This window comes from Triticum urartu, chromosome 7A, assembly GCF_056163025.1.
Source record: "Triticum urartu cultivar PI428250 chromosome 7A, HENAU_Tu73, whole genome shotgun sequence".
NCBI classification, from domain to species: domain Eukaryota; kingdom Viridiplantae; phylum Streptophyta; class Magnoliopsida; order Poales; family Poaceae; genus Triticum; species Triticum urartu.
The window spans coordinates 460,013,372-460,022,266 of NC_141879.1; positions in this window are offsets into that span (position 1 = coordinate 460,013,372).

The window sequence follows — 8,895 nt, forward strand, 5'->3', positions numbered from 1 at the left end:
TTGTGCTTTAGGGTAGCTTCATCAGGGAGAATTCCATGGATTACTCTCGATCAAAAAACTCTCACCTTTGGCACAACTTTGAGCTTCCAAAGTGATGTCCACATTTGTTGATCTGTCTTTGAGGCGTCGGTAGCCTTCCCTTCCTCTAGAGCAACACGCTCCTTATGATTCACAAGAGCACGGTATGCCGATTTGACAGAGTAAACACCGGATGTTTCAAAAGCCCAAGCAAAATAATCCTCTCCCCCGCCATTGCGCAATGGTATATTTAGGATAGCCTCTGCATTTGGTGCTAGGAAAGTGTTACGGATTAGATCGTCCTTCCACCTCCAATTAATATCATCAATTAACTCCTGCACGAACTGAATCGGAGAATTGGTCGGTCTAATCATAGGGGACATGCATATTGTACCTGGGATCCACCTGTCATTCCAAACAGAGATAGAGCTGCCATCCCCAACATGCATAATCAAACCAGCTCGAAGAGCTTCCTGCCCAGCCACAATAGCTCTCCATATGGCAGAGGCTGATTGCGGCACTGTTGCTTGCATGAAATCAGTATTTGAGAAATACCTGCTCTTCATTACACGGGCACATAAAAGAGTCTAAACTAGACATGAACCTCCAACCATGTTTGCCTAGAAGGGCAATGTTGAAGAGTTCCATATCACGAAAGCCCATTCCACCATTAATTTTGGGAGATGCGAGCGACTTCCAAGAGATCCAGTGCAAAGACCGTTTATCAAGTGAGCTGCTCCACCAATATTTCGCCATATTTGATGTGTACTTCTTGCATACTTTCTTTGTAAGACGGAAACAGGACATGCTGAAGGTAGGTATTGCTTGCACTATAGATTTCAGAAGAATCTCACGCCCTGCACAAGCAAAATTCCTTTCAGAACATCCTTCCATACTAGTCCGAGCCCGATCACCAATATGATCAAAAGTCTCGCTGATGATCCTTCCCACTATTGTAGGAAGACCAAGATAACTCTCACTGAATGCCTCCATGAAAATGCCCAGCCTTTGTTTCACTAGATGTCGTCTCCCTGTTGGCGTATTCGTAGTGAAGAAAACCGAGCTTTTAGCTTTGTTTACACTCTGCCCCGAGCAGTCTGCATAGGTTTGTAGGATCTGGTTCAGTCTGTCCACACTCTCCACCGTTGCACTGATGAAGATGAGGCTGTCATCGGCGAAGAGTAAATGGTTGATCCAAGGTGACCTGCATGACACCCAAATACCTCTGTCCACATAATGTCCACCAAAATGATTTAACAAGGAAGTTAGTCCTTCCGCACATAAGAGAAACAGGAAGGGGGATGCAGGACAACCTTGTCTTAGTCCTCTAGATGGGGTGAAGGAAGGCAGCAATTAACCATTCATCCGAATTGAGAATCTGATGGAAGTGACACACCTCATAATCAGACGAACAAAATTAGCATTGAAACCCAATCTGGGAAGCATAGCTTCCAAGTAATGCCACTCCACACGGTCATATGCCTTCATCATATCCAACTTGACGGCACATGAAAATTGTTTCCCTTTCTTCCTCCTTTTCATCGAATGAATGCTCTCGAAAGCAACAAGCACATTATCAGTGATCAGTCATCCTGGAACGAACGCACTCTGTTCCTCTCCACCTATCGCATCCATCAATGGTTTCAGTTGGTTGGTTATGGTTGTTGCCGCAATTTTATGCGGCATCGGACAGAGCGATATAGGTCGGTACTGTGTGATAGACGGGGGATGTCTCACCTTTGGGATTAAAGTGATTGAAGTATCATTGCTTCCCACTGGCATCTCTCCCCCATTCAGAAAATCCAACACTGCCGACACTAGGTCCTTCTCCACAAGAGCCCAATGTCGCTGAGAGCCTGATGTAAAATCATCCACTCCCGGCGCCTTTGAGGGTGCCATCTGGAACAGCGTCGCCTTGACCTCAGCGGCTTCAAAGGGCTTGGTCAATTCTGTATTCATTTCCTCACTGACCCGCGCTGGTACAAACTGAAGCAAGCCATCCATATCGCTAAAACCTTGAGAGGTGTAGAGCATTGATACATCTCCAACGTATCTATAATTTTTGATTGCTCCATGCTATATTATCTACTGTTTTGAATGTTTATGGGCTTTATTATACACTTTTATATCATTTTTGGGACTAACCTATTAACCCAGAGCCCAGTGACGGTTTCTATTTTTTACCCTATTTTACGGTTTCAAAGAAAAGAAAAATCAAATGGAGTCCAATTGACCTGAAACTTCATGGAACTCATTTTTGGAAGGAAAGAAGCCCAGAAAACTTGGAGTGCACGTCGGGGGATCTGCGAGGAGGTCACGAGGCAGGGGGCGCGCCCACCCCCCTGGGTGCGCCCTCCACCCTCGTGAGCCCCTCGTGGCCCCCCTGATGTACTTCTTCCGCCTATATATCTCCATATACCCTAAAAACATCCGTGGGCACAATAGATTGGGAGTTCCGCCGCCAGAAGCCTCCGTAGCCACCGAAAGCCAATCTAGACCTGTTCTGGCACCCTGCCAGAGGGGGCAATCCTTCTCCGGTGGCCATCTTCATCATCCCGGTGCTCTCCATGACGAGGAGGGAGTAGTTCTCCCTCGGGGCTGAGGGTATGTACCAGTAGCTATGTGTTTGATCTCTCTCTCTCTCTCTCTCATTTTCTTGATGTGATACGATCTTGATGTATCGCGAGCTTTGCTATTATATTTGGATCCTATGATGTTTCTTCCCCCCTCTACTCTCTTGTAATGAATTGAGTTTCCCCTTTGGAGTTATCTTATCGGATTGAGTCTTTAAAGATTTGATAACACTTGATGTATGTCTTGCTGTGCGTATCTGTGGTGACAATGGGATACCACGTGATTCACTTGATGTATGTTTTGGTGATCAACTTGCGGGTTCCGCCCATGAACCTATGCATAGGGGTTGGCACACGTTTTCGTCGTGATTCTCCGGTAGGAACTTTGGGGCACTCTTTGAGGTCCTTTGTGTTGGTTGAATAGATGAATCTGAGATTGTGTGACGCATATCGTATAATCATACCCACGGATACTTGAGGTGACATTGGAGTATCTAGGTGACATTAGGGTTTTGGTTGATTTGTGTCTTAAGGTGTTATTCTAGTACGAACTCTAGGGCTGTTTGTGACACTTATAGGAATAGCCCAACGGATTGATTGGAAAGAATAACTTTGAGGTGGTTTCATACCCTACCATAATCTCTTCGTTTGTTCTCCACTATTAGTGATTTTGGAGTGACTCTTTGTTGCATGTTGAGGGATGGTTATGTGATCCAATTATGTTAGTATTGTTGAGGGAACTTACACTAGCGAAAATATGAACCCTAGGCCTTATTTCCTAGCATTGCAATACTGTTTACGCTCACTTTTACCATTAGTTACCTTGCTGTTTTTATAATTTCAGATTACAAAAACCTTTATCTATTATCCATATACCACTTGTATCACCATCTCTTCACCGAACTAGTGCACCTATACAATTTACCATTGTATTGGGTGTGTTGGGGACACAAGAGACTCTTTGTTATTTGGTTGCAGGGTTGCTTGAGAGAGACCATCTTCATCCTACGCCTCCCACGGATTGATAAATCTTAGGTCATCCACTTGAGGGAAATTTGCTACTGTCCTACAAACCTCTGCACTTGGAGGCCCAACAACGTCTACAAGAAGAAGGTTGCGTAGTAGACATCAAGCTCTTTTCTGGCGCCGTTGCCGGGGAAGTTAGCGCTTGAAGGTATATCTTTAGATCTTGCAATCGAGTCTTTTAGTTTCTTGTTTTATCACTAGTTTAGTTTATAAAAGAAAACTATAAAAAATGGAATTGAGTTTGTCTCATACGCTTCACCTTTTTAATATCTTTCGTGAGTATGATGGAAAGGATAATTGTGCTCAAGTGCTAGAAGAAGAAATCTATAAAATGTTTGGCACTAAATATTTGAATGATGAGCATGATTGCAATGTTGTTAGTATAAATTCCTTGAATATCCATGATGCTAATGATATGCAAAACCACAAGCTTGGGGAAGCTATGTTTGATGAAGATGATATTTTTTGTCCCCCAAGTTTTGATGAGCAAATTTATTATGATGAAAGCATGCCTCCTATATATGATGATTACTGTGATGACACGTATGCTTTAAAGAATAATGATAACCATGAAACTTGTCATCTTGATCTTAATTTTCAATCACATGATAATTATTTTGTTGAGTTTGCTCCCACTATTATTCGTGAGAAGAATTTTGCTTATGTGGAGAGTAATAAAATTTCTATGCTTGTAGATCATGAAAAGAATGCTTTAGGTGGTGGTTATATTATTGAATTCATTCATGATGCTACTGAAAATTATTATGAGGGAGGAATATATGCTTGTAGGAATTGCAATAATATCAAGTTTCCTCTCTATGTGCTTAAAATCTTGAAGTTATGCTTGTTTTACCTTCCTATGCAAGTTGATTCTTGTTCCCATAAGTTGTTTGCTCACAAAATCCCTATGCATAAGAAGTGGGTTAGACTTAAATGTGCTAGTCATATTCTTCATGATTCTCTCTCTATATTTTAATTCTTATCTTTTATGTGAGCATCATTGTCATCATCATGCCTAGCTAGGGGCATTAAACGATAGCGCTTGTTGGGAGGCAACCCAACTTTGCTTTTATTCCTTGCTTTTTGCTCCTGTTTAGTAATAAATAATTCATCTAGCCTCTGTTTATATGTGGTTTTATGCATTTAATTAGTTTTTGTGCCAAGTAGAACCTTTGAGAAGACTTGGGGAAAGTCTTGTTGATCATGCTGTAAAAAACAGAAATTTTAGCGCTCACGAGAACTGATGCCATTTTTATTTGGAGAGTTCTATTTAGTTAATTCTTTTTGAAGATTATTAATAGATAAATTACTCAGGTCCAGAAATTTATTTTAGAATTTTTGGGGTTCCAGAAGTATATGTTTAATTCAGATTACTACAGACTGTTCTATTTTTGACAGATTCTGTTTTTTGTGTGTTGTTTGCTTATTTTGATGAATCTATGGCTAGTAAAATAGTTTATAAACCATAGAGAAGTTGGAATACAGTAGGTTTAACACCAATATAAATAAAGAATTAGTTTATTACAGTAACTTGAAGTGGTAATTTATTTTCTTATACTAACGGAGGTCACGAGTTTTCTACTTTAAGTTTTGTGTTGTGGAGTTTTCAAGTTTTGGGTAAGGATTCGATGGACTATGGAATAAAGAGTGGCAAGATCCTAAGCTTGGTGATGCCCAAGTCACCCCACCCCAAGGTAATATTCAAGGACAATCAAGAGCCTGAGCTTGGGGATGCCCCGGAAGGCATCCCCTCTTTCGTCTTCGTTCATCGGTAACTTTACTTGGAGCTATATTTTTATTCGCCACATGATATGTGTTTTGCTTGGAGCGTCAATTTATTTTGTTAGAATTTGCTTTTTGTTATTTAGAACAATGTTTTGCATCTTTTATTTCAATAAAAGTGGCATGATAGCCTTTACTATGCCTATGCTACAAGTATACATGTTGCTATTTGAAAACAGAAAGTTTACCGCTGTTGCAATAATTCCCTAGAGAAGTCAGAATGTGATAAAATGTTTAAACCTTTTGCATATTAATCTCTGATAAATTTACTACAGTGGGAATTTTCTTTCATAATTTTTGGAGCTAGGGAAGTATGGATGTTGCAGCATTCTTTATAGACTATCCTGTTTAGGCAGATTGCTGTTATGTTTGCATTGTTTGCATATGTTTGCTTCTTTAATGATTCTATTTGAGGATAGGACTATTAAATATGTAGAGGAATTTAGTATTCAATGTTGAATAATAATTTTAGTGATTTGCTACAGTAGAGTATGATAAGGTTTTGGCAATGATTTATACTAACTTATCTCACGAGTCCTTATTGAATTTTGTGTGGATGAAGCTTTTGAGATTCAGGGAGACCGTGATATGAGAGGAATTAAGGAGACACAAAAGCTCAAGATTGGGGATGCCCAAGGCACCCCAAGATAATATTTCAAGAACTCTCAAGCGTCTAAGCTTGGGGATGCCCTGGTTGGCATCCCACCTTTCTTCTTCAACAACTATCGGTTAGTATCGGTTGATCCTAAGTTTTTGCTTCTTCACATGATGTTTGCCATTCTTAGAATGTCATTTTTATTTTGCTTTGCTTGCTGTTTGAATAGAATACCAAGATCTAAAATTATTAAATGTTAGATAGTCTTCACATAGTTGCATAATTATTCGACTACTCATTGATCTTCACTTAAATCTTCCGGAGTAGTTTGTCGTTTGCTCTAGTGCTTCACTTATATCTTTTAGAGCATGGTGGTAGTTTTATTTTGAATAAATAGATGAACTCTCATGCTTCACTTAGATTATTTTGAGAGTCTTAAATAGCATGGTAATTTGCTTAAAAGCCTAATATGCTAGGTATTCAAGAATAATAAAATTCTCTTATGAGTGTGTTGAATACTATGAGAAGTTTGATACTTGATAATTGTTTTGAGATATGGAGATGGTGATATTAGAGTCATGCTAGTTGAGTAGTTGTTAATTTGAGAAATACTTGTGTTGAAGTTTGTGATTCCCGTAGCATGCACGTATGGTGAACCGTTATGTGATGAAGTCGGAGCATGATTTATTTATTGATTGCCTTCCTTATGAGTGGCGGTCGGGGACGAGCGATGGTCTTTTCCTACCAATCTATCCCCCTAGTAGCATGTGCGTAATACTTTGCTTTGATAACTTGTAGATTTTTGCAATAAGTATATGAGTTCTTTATGACTAATGTTGAGTCCATGGATTATACGCACTCTCACCCTTCCACCCTTGCTAACCTCTCTAGTACCGCACAACTTTCACCGGTACCATAAACCCACCATATACCTTCCTCAAAACAGCCACCATACCTACCTATTATGGCATTTCCATAGCCATTCTGAGATATATTGCCATGCAACTTTCCACCGTTCCGTTTATTATGACACGCTTCATCATTGTCATATTGCTTAGCATGATCATGTAGTTGACATTGTATTTGTGGCAAAGCCACCGTTCATAATTCTTTCATACATGTCACTCATGCATCATTGCACATCCCGGTACACCGCCGGAGGCATTCATATAGAGTCATATCTTGTTCTAAGTATCAAGTTGTAATTCTTGAGTTGTAAGTAAATAAAAGTGTGATGATTATCATTATTAGAGCATTGTCCTAGTGAGGAAAGGATGATGGAGACTATGATTCCCCCACAAGTCGGGATGGGACTCCGGACGAAAAATAAATAAAAGAGGCCAAAGAAGCCCAAATAAAAAAAGAGAAAGAAAAGAGGCCATAAAAAAGAGAAAAGGCCCAAATAAAAAAATAAAAAAATGAGAGAAAAAGAGAGAAGGGACAATGTTACTATCCTTTTACCACACGTGTGCTTCAAAGTAGCACCATGATCTTCATGATAGAGAGTCTCCTATGTTGTCACTTTCATATACTAGTGGGAATCTTTCATTATAGAACTTGGCTTGTATATTCAAATGATGGGCTTCCTCAAAATGCCCTAGGTCTTCGTGAGCAAGCAAGTTGGATGCACACCCACTAGTTTCTTTTGTTGAGCTTTCATACACTTATAGCTCTAGTGCATCTGTTGCATGGCAATCCCTACTCAATCACATTGATATCTATTGATGGGCATCTCCATAGCCCATTGATACGCCTAGTTGATGTGAGACTATCTTCTCATTTTTGTCTTCTCCACAACCACCATTCTATTCCACCTATAGTGCTATATCCATGGCTCACGCTCATATATTGCGTGAAGATTGAAAAAATTTGAGAACATCAAAAGTATGAAACAATTGCTTGGCTTGTCATCGGGCTTGTGCATGATTTAAATATTTTGTGTGGTGAAGATGGAGCATAGCCAGATTATATGATTTTGTAGGGATAACTTTCTTTGGCCATGTTATTTTGAGAAGACATGATTGCTTAGTTAGTATGCTTAAAGTATTATCATTTTTATGTCAATATGAACTTTTGTCTTGAATCTTTCGGATCTGAATATTCATACCACAATTAAGAAGAATTACATTGAAATTATGTCAACTAGCATTCCACATCAAAAATTCTTTCTTTTATCATTTACCTACTCGAGGACGAGCAGGAATTAAGCTTGGGGATGTTGATACGTCCCCAACGTATCTATAATTTTTGATTGCTCCATGCTATATTATCTAGTGTTTTGAATGTCTATGGGCTTTATTATACACTTTTATATCATTTTTGGGACTAACCTATTAACCCAGAGCCCAGTGCCAGTTTCTGTTTTTTTACCCTGTTTTAGGGTTTCGAAGAAAAGGAAAATCAAACGGAGTCCAATTGACCTGAAACTTCACGGAACTCATTTTTGGAAGGAAAGAAGCCCAGAAGACTTGGAGTGCACGTCGGGGGATCTGCGAGGAGGTCACGAGGCAGGGGGCGCGCCCACCCCCCTGGGCGTGCCCTCCACCCTCGTGAGCCCCTCGTGGCCCCCCTGACGTACTTCTTCCGCCTATATATCTCCATATACCCTAAAAACATCCGTGGGCACAATATATCGGGAGTTCCGCCGCCAGAAGCCTCCGTAGCCACCGAAAGCCAATCTATTCCCGTTCCGGCACCCTGCCGGAGGGGGCAATCCTTCTCCGGTGTCCATCTTCACCATCCCGGTGCTCTCCTTGACGAGGAGGGAGTAGTTCTCCCTCGGGGCTGAGGGTATGTACCAGTAGCTATGTGTTTGATCTCTCTCTCTCTCTCTCGTTTTCTTGAGGTGATACGATCTTGATGTATCGCGAGCTTTGCTATTATATTTGGATCCTATGATGT